Genomic DNA, 20,495 nt, shown 5'->3' with positions numbered 1-20,495 from the left:
TCAATATGTTCTCGAGCAAAAAATTTACTCCGTTTCATAAACGGGAGACTCAGTATTATTCATGAAGAAATCATTGAAAGTCAAACATTTTTTCTGTTGGTAATAAGACATAGTAAATCTGATAAAAATTGCACAAAAAATAAAGAAAAATTTCAGAAAAACATAATTAGGATTAATATAAGAGTTTAAATGTATTTTTTCATCAACTTTGTATTGGTACCATTTAGGAAACTAGGTATATGTGTAGTTCTTGTAACTACATAATGGCAGATAACGACTAATAATAATTTCTATACCTATCATCATTTCTTGTTCTCGGAAGACCTTGTACTTGAACTAATACTAGAACTATTACTATCAGAGTAATGTCCTGTGAGTCTGTGTATGTTTGCTGTATGTCATTGGTAATAAGAATCAATGTTATCCAGCATACAGATATAGAGTTGAAGCTTCACCACAGAGCTTCTGTTATACACTGTGACAACAAATTTTCTAAAATATTCTATCAACATTAGTACCTAGTATTCGCTACGTGCAGAACTGAATTCAACGCCGTCAGCTGAAATATTTTAGATATATATTAGTTCTTAATACTTATATATACAAACATAAATTTATCTACGTTAATAATATAGTTAGTTATTAACGTTAAGGACCTTCCTCGGCGAGGACCAAAAAATCTCGTCTAATTAACAAACTTTTTAAAGAACCACCTTAAGCGAAGTTAATTTTTATGAGAGATGGCGTTAAATTTGCTTCTACACACAACGAATATAATAGTTAGTAAAAAAATTGTATATTCACATCACAAAGTTATATTATAGCTTATAATACATTTTGAATGAATTTGAGTGTACATCCATCTAAAATTTCATTAAGGAAGCTACTATTATTAATTTCAACATCTCGTTAACAAAATTTCTTCTAATAGTTTGTTTTGAATATCAAATTTCTTTCTAGAAAAAGTCTTTAATTTGTTTGCTGGAAAAAATAATTCATTTGTTCATTCTGCGATTGATATGTGACTTCTTAAGGATGTATGAGCATGACAACAATGTTTGATTTAAAGACTCAAAATTTGTTTATAGGTAGACTTTTACTCAAAGAATATGTGGTTAAAAATTCAGCTTAGGTATCGGCGCAAATTTTTAAGAATAAAGTCATTGAAAATCGATATAAAATACATTGGCTCTTATGGAGGAATCTCAAAAAACGACATATTTTGAAAGTTCTTGATAATTTTCATTTGGAATGAATGAAAATAAATTTAAAAAAAAACTTTTTAATAGAAAGTAAACATATTAGCAATGACATAGAAATAAAAAACACTAAGTGTCTCCGTCCATACAAGGGATGTAAGAGCAGGGTAGATTTAGGGTTGAAATTATTTTTATCTTATTTTCAACTTTGATGATGAATTTTGTTATAACTTCATGAATGTAGACGAAAAATAAGAATAAAATTTTTCGATATGTGCCTTGGTTTTCGAAATATCGAAAGCTGAATAATTAAACAGAATTTTCAATTTTCGATATTTTGAAAATTACGCCAGGTATTGAAAAATTTTATTCTTACTTTTGGTCTTATATCGTCAAGTTATAATATAATTTATCATCAAAATTGAAAATATATATTTTTTAAATTTGTGCCCCCACTACCGTGCTCATACATCCTTAAGTTTGATTGAAATTGGCTGGCTTTTATATTCTTTTATCCTTTTGCGTTGCGGGGTTTTTAATTGAAATAGTTTTAATTATAGAACAACAGACCGTCAAATGCTATAAAAAACGAGAGGTGTCATGGCAAACCCGGTTGGAACTATTTTCCTATCGTATCTTCGTATATTATAAAATATTATAAATGTAGCGCTAACTGTTTTACTCAGATTTGCTTTGATTTTTTTTTTTTGCTGGTTTGAATGATTGATTATGCACATGTTCAATTTTGTAAGATCCTTTTGTGTTTCTGTCTTCAGTCTATTTTGTAAAATATTGCGTGTGACTTGTAATGGATGTGCTATAAGTAAAACATAATGCCAAAAAAATGAAAAATACACAACTCGATAAAAATTATTTGAAAATACAAATAACTGTATGAGTAAATAATTATAAATATTTCTTGATCACTACCTTGCAGATTTAGTGTAATTAGTTTCTTTTAGCTTTTTTTTTTTCATTTTTCTGTCTCGATACTTTTTGCATTTCTGCGTTTTGGTGATTTTAGGTTTAGTTGGTTTTTATTTTTATTTTATCTCGTTCATAGAACTTCAGTTGAAATCGATCGATTTCAGTTGAAATGAAAACAATCTTTCAAAAAATGAAGTCAAAATATAAAAAGGTAAATATTTTCAAGGTAACCGACCAAGTAACATAGAATGTTTCTTGACGTCTTTCTTTCTGATTGTAAACTAAAAATTAATATTCATAGTTAACTAATTTCCGTCGTCTACAACCAAAAGATATCCAACCAAACCCAACAACAAACCAAGACGGTATAAATATATCTATAAATAGTTGCCTTAAATAATTTATATAATAGAGGATAATTAGTAAAATATATTATGTATATGTAATAACAGCTTCAAAACTCAAGGTATATAACAGTGGTGTACAAATCCGAAAATTTCGAAGTTTTATCGGTTTTGGTGAATCAGGTGAATGAACCAACGAGTTTCACCAAATTCCAAAACAAAAATTTTTCAAAGGGGTACCCTATAAAAAAATTGCAAAAAATCGAAAAAAAATCTCCAATTTTTTTATTCTCCAATTCTGATAAAACTCAGTATACCTATAAAATAATTTTGACCCAAAAATTATAAAAATCGGGTTGCATTTGATGACTGGTCGAATAGTTTTTGAGATACGAACTAAAATCGATCCCAATTTGGCGATATCTCAGAAACTCTGCATCCAATCATTAAATTAACCTGATTTTTATACTTTTTAGGTCAAAATTACCCAATCCATCGAGTTTCATCAAATTTCACAACAAAAATTTTTGTTTGCCTTTTTCTCGATTTTTTCAAAGGGGTACCCCTTAAAAAAATTGCAAAAGGTAATTTTGACCCAAAAATTACAAAAAACGGGTGCATTTGATGACTGGTCGAATAGTTTTTGAGATACGGACTAAAATCGATCCAAATTTGGCGATATCTCAGAAACTCTGCATCCAATGATAAGATTAACCCGATTTTTCTACTTTCTGGGTCAAAATTACCCAATCCACCGAGTTTCATCAAATTCCAAAACAAAATTTTTTTTTGCCTTTTTCTCGATTTTTTCAAAGGGGTATCCCTTAAAAAAATTGGAAAAAATCGAGAATTTTCTTAAAGCCCCAATGTCGATACTCAGTTTATAAGGTCATTTTGACCCAAAAAGTACAAAAAACGGGTGCATTTGATGACTTGTTGAATATTTTTTGAGATACGGACTAAAATCGTTCCAAACATTGCGATATTTCAGAAACTCAGCATCCAATCATTAAATTAACCTGATTTTTATACTTTTTGGTACAAAATTAGGCCATCCACACATCAAAATGATTACTTATTAAAATCACGTTCGATTTTTGATGAAGGAATGTTTTTTTGGGTTCTTAAAACAATTTTAAATAAAATAGTCTTTAAGATTCCTCGTATGTACAATATAATATTATACAGAATGACATAAGGTTCATACCCTTTGATCTTAAATTTAATTAATTTGAATGGTACGCCACTGTCTGGAGGTAATAATTCTATGTATATATGTGTATAAGATCACGATGGAGACCTTACTTGCTATGCAAAGTTGGTATTCCTTATTGCTATTATATTCTGCTCATATGCATATTAATTATCAAGTAATGTTATTTAGATTTAGATAGGTTGTCACAACGGACTGTCAAAGATGCTCTCACACAATTGACCTCTTAAATAGCAGAGTAAGTGACCCGAGACTCAAAAAGTAAAGTAATTTAGATTATTGCCAAAAATCACACCTATCCCGATGATTATGAAAAATCCTGATATTTAGAAAAGTGTTGCACTGCGAAATTTACACAACGAATACGAGTTGGACAATCGCAGAAGTACGTTAATACTTCGTTATCACACGTATATTGTACCATACTTTTTCGAAGTCTTTAAAATGTGAAAATAAAACGATAATTATTAATTAAAATTTTCAATGGCTTATTGAGAAAAACAGAAAATTAAAATAGTTACTATAGTATCGATTCCAAAACGAAAATGTTACCATAAAACTGAGCTTTTGTGTGTCCATTAATGAGTATTTAATACGCCTTCTGTATCAATTTCAAGTCGATTCTCTGCACAGTTTACGAGAAATTAATTATTAAAAGAAGCCCTTTCTACATGATGGTATATGAAGTCGTTATAAATGTAATTTTTTTTAATCAATGTGTGTTTTAAAAAATGTTTTACCATTTTTATAAAATTAAGCTTTAAAATCATACCAAAATTGAGAACTGGCCATAAACAATTTTTGTGTGTAAAATGATAGTTTATTTCTTCTAAACCGTTCAGAGGATCGATATGAATTTTTCACAAAAGACGCATAAACGGATGATTAATTGATAAATCAAATTTAAAAAAACTTGAATTAGAGTAGTAGAATTAGCATACACTATTCGCTCCTTTAATTATAGAATTGTATGGATGCATATATAATTTTGTATGGATTGCATTTAAGACTTACATTGAAAATTTAATATTATTGTCTCACAAATTTAAATAAATAATTATGATAATTTACATTTGAAAAATAATATTTGTGCAATTTGATTTCTTATTTTCACAATTTTTAATGCATTAAGTTTAATTAATTCGTGTTTTACAATAATTTTAATTCGACATTTCTATAACATCAACATGTAAAGAACTGCAAATTAGTAATATCAGCCCCCTTTAACGCCAAAATTTTTCACTGGAAGCGCTAGCATCGATTTTATTGTCCCTACCATGACTACGCACACAACGAATACCCATAACAAAATAACTACCTTGAAATAATGTCTGAAGCATGTTTTTCTTGGTTTAGAGTCTATACGTATTACATCCTGTGTGAACAGAAAACTTTGTTTTGTCTAGTGCTAGTGTGTATAATCAAGGGAAAGCATTGATGAACGAATATTGTTGATTAATTATGATTTCGTTTACTAACTATGCATACAAATAACATGTTTGAAATTCCTAGTAATGATATTTTCATTATAAACAAATCGGAATGGTATATATGGTCGAAACTTTTTTTAAATCTTTTTTTAATTTTATCTATTTTCGAATTACGGATTTTTCAGATTTTTTCAACCTATTTACTGTTTTTATAGTGTATATGAAATATATCAACGTATACTAAGTTTAGTGTTGATGCTTTGAACCAAATTTCGGTTTAGGTGGTCTTAAATCACCCAATTATACCATTTCCGGTTGTCTATCTGTATGTCTGATAACACGCTGACTGAATAACGAAAAAATATATCAAGTTGAAATTTTTACAGCGTGATCAGGACGTAAAAAGTGAGATCAAGTTCATAAATGAGCAACATAGGTCAATTGGGTCTTAGGTCCGTAGGACCCATTATGTAAACAATTAGAGACACAACAAAAGTTTAACAGTAAGAAATATTTCTTATAAAAAAATAAACAACTTTTGCTTGAAACACTTTTTCGAAAACATCACTGTTTACCCGTGAGGGCGTAAATTAGGTTCGAACATTGTATAGTATATATAATACATACGAGTCATGTGTGTGTGACATGTATGTATCTCTCTTTTCATACATGACGTGAAAAAACAAACGATTCCGTAATCAACACTGTCTTTACATGGCATTTGGACAATTAACTCAGTCAATTGTAGTAAAAATAAATTTTTATCAAGTTCTTCAATAATTAGGAGAATTTTTGCCATCATGAGAGTAAAGGTTTTCGAAAATTTTTGGGCTTGTTCGTTTACATGCGTTAGTTTAACATAAGTCGTACTCAGTAAATTAAAAAAACTTGTGATAGAAATATGAAAATATGTTAAAATGAATTTAGTTATTTAGATTATTTCTCTGCTCTAATATTTCACTCTCAATCACCATTCAATAATAGCGTAATTAAACTATTTTTTATGTAGAGGTTATGATTTAAAGAAATAAAGAATATTTCTTGCGCGAAATATTTGACACACATGTGCAGAACGATTGAATCCTAACGGGTTACGAATTAATATTAGAAGAAACATATAAAGGATAAAAGATGATCAAAAGTAGCTTTCAATTTGTATATTCCTATTTCGAAAAGCTTTTTTTAACCTATTGACTTATATTTCGAAAGTAGAATTAATAGGGTGGTAAAATTATTTTCCATTGTCTTTTTACCAAAGGTTTATTATTTTTATTGAATAGATTGAACATCTTTAAAAAACAAAAGCCCATCTTTTCACATAATAAAACCTTAAATAATATAAATTTATGGATGATACAAAAAGAAAAATGAGAATATTTTTCGAAATCAAAAAGGTATAAAACAACATATAACAAAAAATTGTTTTCTTTACGATGAAATAATAAAAAAAAACAACACAGTATAAGAGGCTTTATTGGGTACAAATAACTTATATAGAATACAATCGTTATTCGTTTGCCCACTACCACCTTTTGCTTAGCTTAAAAAATAAAAAAAAAACAGACAAAATCAGGAAGATATGTGTAAAAATTGAAGTGTAATATAAATAAATATGTATATGTTTAAAATTGTGCATTCGATTTTTTTATTTTATTCTATAAATTCACTATAGTATCTTTCGTCTCGGCTCCCCACCGCTTTAACGTTTTGCCTATAAAATTTATATAAATGGATACACTTTTTTTTTATTCTGAAGAATAAAAATAAATGTACAGTGGAATTCATTCGGATAACCGCATTCATGTAGATTGCTACTTATAAAGTGCAATTATGTAAATAGAAAGCTCACAACATTTTCGGAAGTTTATTTTAAAACGGATGAATTTCGAATATATTTTGCCTTATTGAACTGTGGTAGCAATGAAGTACGTGTTTCTTATGAGACAGGTGTTATGCCAATTAAAAAGTATATTTTTTAGTATATGTAGGCCATCTTGAACAAGAAATAAAACTTTAATGTGTTTTAATGAATGTATGTATAGCCATCTATGATTATAAACAAATACTAACATTGTAAAGCCATCTATAATTAAAGACAAAATCTATCATTGCAATGCCCTCTATGATAATAAAAAAATACTTTCATTGTAAAACCATCCATTATTTAAATTTAAAAACAACTCATATATTGTAATGCATTCAAGTTTTTCATTATTTATTTATTATTATACCATGTATAAATGTAATATACAAAATATACTAAGTTAAGTCCCAAGTTTGTAACGCTTAAAAATATTGATGCTACCAACAAAAGTTTAGTATAGGTGTTTATAAAATCACCTAATTAGTCCACTTTCGGTTGTCCGTCCGTCCGGCCATCTGTCAACCCAATATCTCAAAAACGAAAAAAGATATCATGCTGAAATTTTTACAGCGTACTAAGGACGTAAAAAGTGAGGTCGAGTTCGTAAATGAGTAACATAGGTCAATTAGGTCTTGTTCTATCTCTAAACCGTTAGAGATAGAACAAAAGGAAAGTAAATTAAATTAGGCGCAAATTGTATAGTATGTATTATATGGGAATAAATAGCAGTATGTGTGACATGTATGTATGTGTCAACACTGTCTATACATGATATTTCAACAATTAACTAAGTCAATGAATTGCTTTCACTTGTTTAGTATTTATTTATTATTTTTTATAACTTTATTTTTCACTCTATCAAAAATATTTTCTGCTGTCAACTATTGAAGTTGAAGAGATACGGGTATGGAATACTAAAAATTGTCTTGAAAGCATTTCAAAACTAGCAATTTTTGCAGCTATTTTCGGGGATGTGCTCTAGTTAATTCATTTATCCCCACTTAGACGTATTTCATTCCGTCAAATATTAATTTCAATAAGAAAAGATGTATCCAATATCCAAAGATACATTTTTTTAAATCAGTAATCTGTACAATTTTTCTGACCTTGAATTCTTGCCTAAGAAATTCATTTATAAAAATTTAGGCTACATTTTATCATAATACAATCTCATTGAAATTTTCCTTTGAATAAGAAATGAATTTTTCTGTAGAAAATATATTTGTTAGAGGTACTATATAGGAAAATATGTTTATATATTTTCAATCAACATCATTGTTTTTATTCAGATTTATATACATGTAACATGGAAAAAATTGTTGCGAATCAATGTAAACCATTGGATTTTCTGATAATATCGAAGTAGAAATGTACATAAAATTCGAACTTGTACTTGTCCGATATAATGCCAAGATATTTTTTTATATTAATATTTTAGTCTTTTGTTTTTTGTTTTTGTTGAATTTAATAGTTTTTGATAGATAATTTTTCTAAAACCTGAATAAGTCGGCCAAAATTAAAGCGGAAAATTCAATTCAGGACTTATTTGGAAGTAAATATCAACATAAAGTATGGTGAAAAACTTTGGAAGTATTATTGAAATAACCCAATCAATTAAATTCGAAATATACTTTGGTCAAGAAACAAGTGAAATAAGTTCAAATTGTTTTTTTCAACCCCGAACTAAAAAAAAGGGGTGTTATAAGTTTGACCGCTATGTATGTGTGTCTGTCTGTTTGTGACTTTGTAGCGCCTGAAGGGATAAATCGATTTTGATTTTTTTTGTTTCGTTTGCAAGGTAATTAAATAGAGAGTATTCTAAGGTATATTTCAAGTAGAAGTTTAGGATTCTGTACCCGAAGAAACTAAAAAATTGCCGATGTTCCTTTAAATCGTCTCAATTTGGAAATGGCTTTTAGGAAAAAGGTAATTTAATGGAAAGTGTTTTTAGTTATGTATCAAGTGTGAGTTTAGGTTTCTGTACCAGAAAAATGTGTCGGGCGATTTTTAAATCTTGTAAATTTCACTTATATTTCTTATCAACCAAAAAACTGTCTGCTGACGGCTGTGATCGCCCTATTTAGTCAAATTTTGGCAAAATAGACAAAAATAAAATTAAAAAAATGCACCTGTTAGATTTCAGCCATAAAAAAGGTTTCGTGTATTTCAAACTTTAGATAACACAAATACATAACCAAACAAAATATTTTTCATATACTGTTTAGAATGTGAATATATCCATCCAACACATAGTTTTGAGTAAAAAAAAAGTGTACATGCATGAATTGAAATCTAATCAATAATCGATTTTGGGAGTTTGTATGATATTTCCCCAATGAATCCAATGTGTTATTCCATATATACATATATACAAGATGTTTAAAAGTCCTGGAGATAAAAAAAATGTTTTGTGGAATGATCAGAAATTTTTATCGGTCTTATTTTGTGTCTAAAGCTGTCCTATAAAGACAAACTGGATATTTCATAAGAGAATTATTCAATAAGAAAATTATTCAATAAGAGAAAAAAAATAAAATCCAACCATCTTCAAATCAAATTTGACATTGATACCAATATTAACTTTTTTGTTTTTGATTCCTGGTTTCTGCTCCAAGAATATTAGTGTGTCTGTGACTGTTTGAACACTCTGTATAAATGTATATAAACCCATCGAACACAAGTTTTACAATATTATATGCATATGAATAAAATGACAGTAGTCCCGACTGACATTATATAACACAGAGCCCAGAACACTGAACACACAACAGAAATGTTATGTTGAAAAGTAACTTTTCCAATATTATATATCCAAATCCATCTATACAATATCCATAATATTATTTAACAAAAAAAATAAAAATAAAAAAATTATTTGATTGAAAATATTCATACATTATATCATTTTGGTATGACGTAAGGATTTTAATTTACAATATCCTTAACGATTGTGATTCAATTCCCTGACCTTTTTTTATTTTAACAGCAGTCAAATGTCATAAGCTATTACAATATAGTTTTTTTAATAAGCTCTAACTAAAAATGTAATGAAATTGAAATGTAATATTAAAGTTTAATAACGTAAGCATATGTCAAAATAAAAAAAGTACTGGGATACGTAGAACCTTATTAATAAAACGACCAAGTTGAAAAATAGGCTCAAGAAAAGTTCAGCTCAGAAAATATCGAATATATAAAGTAAGCGGAGAAAATAAAAATGGGAAAAATAGGTCAATGTTATCAATTTCAATTAAGATTTTAATTTGTACGGAAAATTTTGGGAATTTTGCTTAACCGGTGATTTCGTTCTATCATTTATCCACAAGTTGACCATGCCTTTAATAGAATCGAATTAGCACACATCTGCATTCTTCATGGTTTTTTTTTGTTAACCCTATGATTGCGTTGACTTACGGATCCACGGTTTGGCCATGTCTCTGATGGACAAATTCTACTAGATTCAAACTCGAGCCAAACTTACTCTTGTAGGTAAGATTGTCCATTGTGATAGTCGGGACCATTAAAAACTCTACTTTTTATGGATTGGTTTTTCCCGAAACTATATTTTCCTGACTATTTCCGAGTCTGTTTTTTCCGGGTGTATTTATTGTGGATCCATTTTCCTCGGTTCGTTTTTTATTGGTATATTTTGTCAGTTCCTATTTATTCTTGGTCTGTGTTTTCCTGGGGCTATTTTTCCCGAATCTACATTCTGCGGCTTTTTAAGTCCAATCAATCCAATTTAGTTTAGGAAGCTAAAAGTCAGGTATAATCGAAGATAGGTCAAGTGATATTTTTGGATACAAAAGTCACAAAATACATCACAAAATTGAAAAGCAAGCCAGTTAGTCCTTTAAAGTGCTTTGACCTGGAAGTTTTCAGACAATTCCTTGAAATGATAATAATCCTTTATTTATAGACAAGTTTTTAATCTGACAATCTAGTTGGAACTCCAATTTCGACGTTAGTAACAGATTTTGTTTGAATCCCAAAAAACATAATTTTACATTTCTAAAATTATTTTTCGTTAAACGATAAGAACGTTTGAAAATTATTATTTTTAAATCTCAGCGCAATTTATGCCAATTCAAGATTCAATTTGCGAATCAAAATATAATCGTCTTAAGTCGTTATTTTTTGAAGTAAACAGGATCGCTGGAATAGGTTAGGGATTCATCTAAGAGTCTTTCAACGCATTTGTCGTGTGCCAGGATTGTTTTAATACTTCAGTGAATGATAGTATAAAAAAACTACGGTGTTTAAACTTTTTAAACAGGAAGCAAATGAGAATAGCGAGGACATTAGGACATATTTTTAGTTAAAACGAACGTCGAAATATATTTTGCATGTTTGTTTGTTTTTTCAAACAATATTAAAATAACAAAAGTAATTTGAAAACATACTCATTTTTATAAAAAAATTTTGTTATAGCAGACAAATGAATACATATTTTGTGTGTATGTGAATGAATATTTTTGTTCGTAAATATTATTAATAAATTCTATTTGAATATTTTATTATTATATTGCTATTATTTTTATATGAATTTTTTAAATGGTTTTTGTAATTTTTTGGTTTTGACCATTTTTTTGTTGTTGTTGTAATATTCATTTCATAGCTCAGTCGTAAATTAAAATGCATAAATTAAAAAATTAATGAATTACAGAATATCGTTCACATTGTTTTCAATATTTCAGTACCAAGAAAATATTTCAATAAAATTCTGATTAGTCAAATTGATTAGTACTATTAAAAAATTACTCTCTTGTTTTTTTTTTTTTGTCTAGACTTTTAGTTTTCGAAATAAAAATTCTTGAAAAATTATAAATGTTATATTCAATTTTAAGAAAACTGTATCTTTTTTTTTTCTTCTATCACTGAGAGAATTCGCTTAGCGGACGCAGCTCCTGCGCTACGAATTTGTCTACTCAATTTCTACGTCCATTTTACACAACAATCTGTGTATGTTTACTAAAATTAAAACAAAACTTATAAAGTTTAAATTTCTCTGTAAATAAGAATTTCATTTTCGTAGTTGCAATTTTATTTTGGTTTTTTTTCTTGATTTTATATTCGCAAAACTTAAAAAACATTGTACTATAGAATTCTACCAACATCTTCTAAGTTTTTGGATATTTGGCACCTTTACTTTTATACTTACACGAACATTTTCAGTATTTGACGGGTGATAATAGTATGAAGACTAAGTGTATGTCAATGTGTATGTATGTGTGTATTCCCTATACTTATTATGTATACTACCTTTTGGAATAAACAAAAATAATGTGAAGGTACTCACTTGAATTATCAAACGCACAGATGTCGTATACGTAATATGTTTTATGAGTACGGTTCAATTCATAAAAACTTTTACAACATGATCATATAATTATATACGTATAATCACTAATAATTTCTAAAAATTATGTTTGAGTAACCAAATTTGTTTCCGATAAGCAGCTATCGGGCAAACAATTTGGACCAAAATGATCTATGCAGAATATAATCAATCAGGGAATATAAATATGGTACAAAAAGATGGAATGAAGTAAGATTTACATCCAAGACCGGTTGCGCTCACTTACTCTCGACACGTGCTACTAAAGCAATCTATTCGGCATATTAAAATTCAATTATTTGGTTTGAAAACTAATTCATTTTAAATTTACAGCCTTAAAAAATGCATATTTTTTAAATTATTATAAAAATATCTGACGTAGTGTCAGCAACAGCAAAACTGATTGGCAAATATAATTTATAATTTATAAAAGCACTGGAAAAATAGTTTAAAAAAAGTCTTAAAATGATTTGAAAATTAAACGTTTATGCATCTTTTATGGAGAATACAAGTAAACGCCAACGCTTTCAGACGCACTTTTTTCCTACCTTATTACAACAAGAAAATAAATATCCAGCCGTTATTTAGTTTATTTTAAATTAGTAAAATAATTGAATGCTGAAATAAATGGTGGAGGTGCAAATAAATTATAGTATATATTTATTCTTATTATACTTTACACATTTATTTGCGCTCCCACCATGTCTAAATCTATCTAGTTTTAGAAAAACATTTTCTGATGTAAATGTAAAAAAATTAAAAATTAAATGAAAATGTTGTAAAGTATTGTTACAAAACTTTGTTTTTGCCTTAAAAACATTATGATTTCAAAATTTGTCTGGACATTAACAAAATGTTTAAATATTTTTTGCTGTGAAAGACTAGATATTTTTTTAATGTTAAAAGACATCGGGAGCCTAAATATGAATGACACTTAATAATGAACAAAAGCTTTATTGAAAGAAATATTTTAGGATTGAAATCATTGTAATTCTTACTTTATCATAATAATATACAAAGCAGTGTTTATCATAAACCTTAGTACGATTGTAGGTATAAGTTGTATATTGTACGTACAAGGTACAAGTTTGTATATATTATTATACAAACAATGTAAATGACATGCTTTATATAGGGAGTCAACCAGTGTTCAAGTTTTTATTCGAGAAATTCTAGAAAATCTAATGAATGAATTCTAGAAAATTTATTATCGTTTATTTCCATAGAAATGTGTAACCTACTTGAGATTGTGCTTCATTAAAATATCAATTTTAATATACAACAAAAATATTTGAAACATTATTTTTATTAAATTCAACTTTTTAAGTCGTAACAGTAACAATTTAACTAGGAATAAACAAACCTGCACAAGACAGGCAGTATGTGCTCTGGTCTTGGCCGTCTGATTCTATATATAACCATCAGTAACTTCCTTGCTCCTCTTAAACCACTTTGGCCTTGTAAGAGATTATAAAACTGAAAGAATTTTCCTTGAAAAACCTAGACCGGGTACGAATATTCATTAAAAACATTCTGAACATAATAGGAGATCGACCCTAATTAGGATAAAATCAGGACAAAAATTTGGTGTTAATTTTTCTCCAAAACTATAAAAAATAGGAAGTTGAACATTTGAAAGTAGCTTCGGTCAAAATGCCGCCACTGAAATTCAACACTTTCTATACAGGGTATTTCAGTAATTAACTCAGTTAATTGTTTGTCTTTCTTCACTTGTATTTTAAACATTTTTACATGCATATGACTACTATTATATTGACTGCTTAACGTCAGTAGTTATTTTCCTCATTATCAACTATGTATCCCTTTTTATATGCCACTCTGTACTCTATTATACAAACAATATGTGATTGACATAGCTTCTTCCATCTGTACTAAAATACTAAAATGTAATATACGGAGTAACAACAGTACAGTACAACTTGTTTAGTTTTACTCACACTAACAACACAATACACTATATACAACAAACTCTCACTAGTATTATGTATATACAGTATATATATATATATAACGTATATATTTAAGTGTGTGATCAAAATAATGATACATTTTCATATTCATATAACGTCAGTTTAATGATCTTCTTGACTTACCACTAGGGATGTAACTTGTAAATATTATTATTACAAGGTAGGGATGGATATATATACAACTGAATGAACACATAACATAGGTAGATATATGTATGTATATGTATGATATTATTTAAATTTACTACATGTATATAATGATAAGGATAACATGGTATATATTAAATGTTTAAAAAGGTGTATACACGCAGGATGTGTCAGGATTCTACATGTGTACTTATAATATGTACGTACAGAAAATGTTTAAAATATTCGATTTCTAGAAATTTTTAGGTAGGTATTCAAAATAATTGGAATTAAAAGGGAAATTACACTTCAGAAGTTTCGATACCATTTCAAGTGGACTCGCTGTACGGTTTACGAGAAATTAATTACTAAACTTTAAGTTTTAAGTTTTAAAATCATACCAAAATTAAGAAATTTTCCAATCTGATTATTTAGTAATTTAAATAAAACTATACATAAAAATTAAAATCCGATATATACTTAGTCAAAAATAAACACAAAACTTAATTCCATTCTAAGTATTTATTATTACTATATTATTACGTGTGATTCACTTAAAATGTTATTGTTATAACACTAAGAAGAGTTGAAAACGTGAAAAAATTTTAGCAATTAATCGCTCATTTATATTCTTCTCTATGTCTTTCATAAAAGACATCGATCCTTTGAAGTGGTTATGACAAATATGCTCTATTTAGGTAAAAACACTGAATTTTTCACAAAAGACGTATAAAAGGTTGATTAATTGGTAAATAGAAGTTAAAATTTTGGTTGTTATTTTCATTTTTACAGTATAAAAGTACAAGACCGTAGCACACCACGGGTTTTTTTAATGATAAATACGTGCAAACTTGAAACTTCGCGAGTGGCTTTTTTGAGGAAAGCTATCGCTAATTGTTATCAAGCTGCGCTTTCAAATGAGCATGATGACGTCACATTTAAGTTATCTTTCTGAAAAAACGCAGCATACTTAAGTACTGCATGTTCGAGGTGATAGATAACCTCACCAGTGCATTATTTTTGTTGGAAAAAATATTTTATCGTTGAATAAGTATTAAAAAAATTGCAGCACTTTTTAAAAAAATTGTACAGCAGATTTGGTAGACTCGTCAAAAGGAAGTCACTCACGAAGTACGTATTCATCATTTATTAAAAAAACCGTGATGTCCCACGGTCTATATCTTAATTATTTTAATAAAAGTAATTTTTGTAAACAAAAAATTACAATAAATTTACGCATTACACGAATTACAATAAATCTCGATTCTTTTAACGATAAGATATCATAATTTGTAAAACTACCCAGTGTTCCATGATACTTTATGTGAAGTAAGCATATAACACCTGATTTTTGTTGGTATCACTACATAGTATAAAACAAAGTCGCTTTTTCTGTCCCTATGTCCCTATGTCCCTATGTCCCTTTGTACGCTTAAATCTTTGAAACTACGCAACGGATTTTGATGCGTTAATAGATAGAGTGATTCAAGAGGAAGGTTTTTATGTATAATACATCCATATTATAGTAGAGTAAGGGGTTGAAAGGGATATGCTTCAAAAACTAAAAAAGTTGTGCATCGATTAAGCTCAAATATTGACACGATATACAACCAGCTTCAAAGATCTATTGTTTTTATCTAATTCTAACCTTCGGAGGGTAGAAAGGTGTAGCAAGAAAGTGGGAAGGAATTATCGAATATTTACAAATATACCTAAGTGGGGTATCAAATAAAATAGCATGACGTGTACATTACAAAACTGTTATCCCACGCAAGGAAATGTGGAGGGAGGTGTGCAAGTGGGGATGTTGCCCAGCAAAGCGGGTAGTTCACAGCTAGTAAACTATAAACTAATGCATTTATACATTTATAATTTCCATTACATACTGTAATGTATGATATAATTTTTGCTATAACAATTATTATATTTTGTATTATAAAATTTGCATATATTGTTGTATATAAAACATTCAATTTGTTGTAATTCATTAATAATGACTACGTTAATCCATGTATTAATTTGATGTATAAATATTACAGGTGTGTGTAACTACAAGTATCTACAACACAAGTACAATATTTAATATCTGTTTACATAAACACTAGTAGGCATATATATTGTTTTATATAAAGTATCTACATATTTTATAGTTTTATTTATAACTATATTTTATATATTGTTATAAATTATATAAAAATCACTTTATATTATACAAATATTTTAAGACTTGCGCTTCAAATTTTATGGGTGAATTCTGTTAGAACTTTTAAAAATTAGACGAAAAATTAAATAAAATTAAATATTTGTCTTACTTTTGTTGTTCGATTATTTAAATAAATAAATGACTTCAAAAGTAGGCATATTTAACATTGGTCTTATGTGAAAACGATAGATCGATGATATGTTTTCATAGATTCTTCCAAAACTAGTCGGTGAAAATTTAAAACAAAAACTATTTAAATTAAAGTAAACCTTAGTAAACTAATGAAAACCAAAAAAAAGTAATGAAAACCAAAAAAAAAAAGCCCGTTGTGTCCGACTTATTAGGGATGTATGAGCACGGGGTAGTTGAGATACAAACTAAAAAAATATGTATTCTTATTTTGATGTTGAATTATACTAATTTTCAAAATATTGAAAATTAAATATTTTGTTTAATTATTTAGCTTTCGATATTCCGAAAACCAAGGGAGATATCGAAAAATTTTATTCTTATTTTTCGAATTCATCATCAAAGATAAAAATAAAGTATTTTTTTTAAAACACAAGTCTAAACTTAACCAGGCGTTCGTACTACCTTAATTATTACGGACATTCTACCTTAAATTCTTAAAAATTTGAAATTACGCTTGAGGTTAAGCAAATTTCATTTTCATTTAGAGTGTTTCATTTAAGAATGTCTCAAAATTAATACAAGATTTAAAAGTGTTAGTCATTATTTCATGGTAAAAATGTAAAAAAGCATAAACAGTTTCAAAAAAGAACATGTTTTCACTGTTGGCAAGGTTTTAAAAATAATAAAGTTTAAACAGCTACAGCTCGCAGAGACATAAGACCATGGAAAATCGCCTGAATAGTTCAGTTTAAATTTTTCATAGAGTTTTTTATGGAATTTTCAGTAGTCCGACGTTTCTGACAACAAGTCTACTACCACTCCCGTCTTTATGGAGAAAATTCAGATTTGTACTACCATTATTCAGCTACATACTAACGCCAAAGCGTCAAGAAAAATTTCGTGAAAAAACTACATTCATTTAAGGTAGTACGAGCCCCAAGGTAATTTTAGATTTAGGATTGAAATTGAATTGTACCTTATTTTTAATTTTGATGATGAATTTTGTTATAGCTTCATGAATGTACACGAAAAATACGAATAAAATATTTCGGTATCTGCTTTGGTTTTCGAAATATCGAAAGTTACATAATTAAACAAAACTATCAATTTTCGATATTTTGAATATTACTCCACATATCGAAAAATTTTACTCTTACTTTTCGCTTTATATTGTCAAAACTTATAACATAATTTACCATCAAAAATTGATTTTTTTCTATAATTTGTATCCCCACTACCTTGCTCGTACACCCTTAATTAGTCGGCCACAACAGTTTTTTTTCTTCAATAATTTATTAGGGCCTTAACTTGAATTTTAATAGTTTTTTATTCATTTCCACCGACTGGTTTTGGAGAAAACTATGAAAACATATCACCTATCTACCGTTTTACCATCAAACCAATGTTAAATATGTCTACTTTTGAAGTCATTTATGTATTTAAATAATCGGGCAACCCCCTCTAAAACTTTCAGAATTGATTCAGACTTAGTCCAACTTAAACTACAACTAGTTGATAAATTAATATCTATAAGGGATTCAACCGGGATCTTCCATTTTCGAAGTTATAATCAAATCGTTCTAATCGATTTTGACTATATTTTATATAGAATATTAAATGAGATATATTATATTTTTCCACATAGCTACCTAATAATGGTACCACTAACCTACAACTGATAAGTGGTTTTGACCATTTACAACATATTAAATATTTTATAATATTTTCAAAAAATATTTTATGGTGGTATTTTTATTAGGTTACCCGTTAGTACATTATATTGTATGGTTGCACTTATATAATAGATACCTGTGGTTTATTTTTACTGTTCTGGTTAATAATTTGTAAGTTTTATATGGATACAATGGTTCTACGTTACACAGAAATTTACAAAGTGTTTAATAAAGATTGATGAAATGTAAGTACAATATATATATATATATTTTTTTTTTTTTTGGGAGAGAAGGAAATGCATTATGCACTGAGTGTCGGACCCTCTCCGACTAAAACCTCCTCTCTAAAAACTTCTCCACTCTTGGAACCGCGTGAGCATTACTTCAGGAGTGCAGTGCCTTTTGACTTCTCAGGTCATTCAATCTCCTTTCTTCTCTCTTGCACGATATTACGCGCCAGCGTAGCAATTATGGACCAATTTTCGTCACTTCCAAGCATAAAATCTACCCAGTCGTCAGGGGTTAGAATTGTGCCTGCTTTTGAGTTTGCCAGTTCAATTAGCAGACTCCACTTTTTGCAGTGAAAGAAGACATGATGCGCATCTTCCACAACATTACAAGTACCACAAAGATCACTGTCCTTCAGGTGGAACCGTTTAGCATAGCTATTAAACCACCCATGCCCGCTAAGAAGTTGACTGAGATAGTAGTCAACTTCTCCATGTTTACGACCCAACCACTTGTATAAATCATATATATATATATATATATATATATATATATATATATATATATATATATATATATATATATATATATATATATATATGTATAATGTGAATCTTGGAAATAAATGACAGTTTTTTTGAATAAACACTTGTGTTGCTCTGAAAATAGAGAAACGACAATAATGTCAATTCTCACAATGACATTTATTCCCTCTCGAGTTATCAAACTATATCTAGTTTTTATTATGATTTATACAAAAGCTATTTATACAAAATCTATAGTAACAACAATTAACATACGAACATACCAACCCGCGGTCAAGTGAGCGCTGGGGTAATTAATTAAAGAAATGCATTTCTTTACATCTCCCCCCTTTGGGTAAAATTTTATGTATTTAGTAAAATTTTAAGATATTTCAATATGTAATACTATCTTCTATTGATTCTTAATTTTTCTTTTCATCTTCTTCAGATTCTACATCTTTTGGTATTAGTTTAGTTATGTGAAAAAAATTAGATTCTAATTTTCCACGCCCTGTGTTTATTTTGTAAATAGAATCAGATATTTTTTCCAGTATTTGGAATGGTCCTATTTTCAGTTCATCTAATTTTTTTCTGTTTAGTTTGTTTCCATTTTCTATGTAGACCAAATCTCCTTTTTCAAATACATGTTGCTTTCTATGTTTATCAAATTGTTGTTTGTTATATTTATGTGACCGAATTGTATTTTTTAATGCTATCAATCTATCTGATATCCACTCTTGTTTTGATTTATTATGTTTAAGTTCATCTGGTAATATCGATAAATCTGTGCCATCCAACAGGTATTTGGGGGCAAATCCTGTAACTGTATGCTCTGTTTCATTGTACCTTTTTACGCATTCATGTGCGATTGATGTCCATGCTAATTTTTTTCCTTTCTCATTTATTTTACATCTTATTTTGTTTACTAATGTTTGATTTAATCTTTCGTTTAATCCGTTTGAAAATGGTGAGTTTACTGCCGTAAATATTATAGTTGTATTGTTTTCTTTTAAGAATTTCTTAAATTCTTTTGAATTTATTCCTGGATATTGATCCGTAAGGAGTGTTTCTATTTTTTCGGTTTCATTAGTATTTTTAATTAGTTTTATAAAGTCATTTGACATTTGGGTTTTTGATGTCACTATAAATGCATACCTTGTAAAGTGATCCACTAAAAGATGCAAGTATTTCTTTGTTGATCTAGATCCACCAAAACCCCCTATTGTATCAATTGATACTATTTCAAAAGGTCTGGTTGCCGGTCCCAGATGTGACATTAAACCATACTTTTTTGCGTTTTTGG

The 20,495-nt window shown here is 28.3% G+C and overlaps 1 protein-coding gene across 1 annotated transcript in view; it reads right to left on the bottom strand.

The window, feature by feature from the left end:
- Positions 1–20,495, bottom strand: part of LOC123305056 (acetylcholinesterase) — a 402,811-nt gene that overhangs the window by 66,808 nt on the left and 315,508 nt on the right. The gene's annotated exons all lie outside the window — the stretch shown is intronic.

Source organism: Chrysoperla carnea, chromosome 1 (assembly GCF_905475395.1).
Source record: "Chrysoperla carnea chromosome 1, inChrCarn1.1, whole genome shotgun sequence".
Taxonomy (NCBI): Eukaryota; Metazoa; Arthropoda; class Insecta; order Neuroptera; family Chrysopidae; genus Chrysoperla; species Chrysoperla carnea.
Note: the sequence above shows the minus strand (reverse complement) of the source record. Positions and strands in the feature narration are given on the sequence as shown.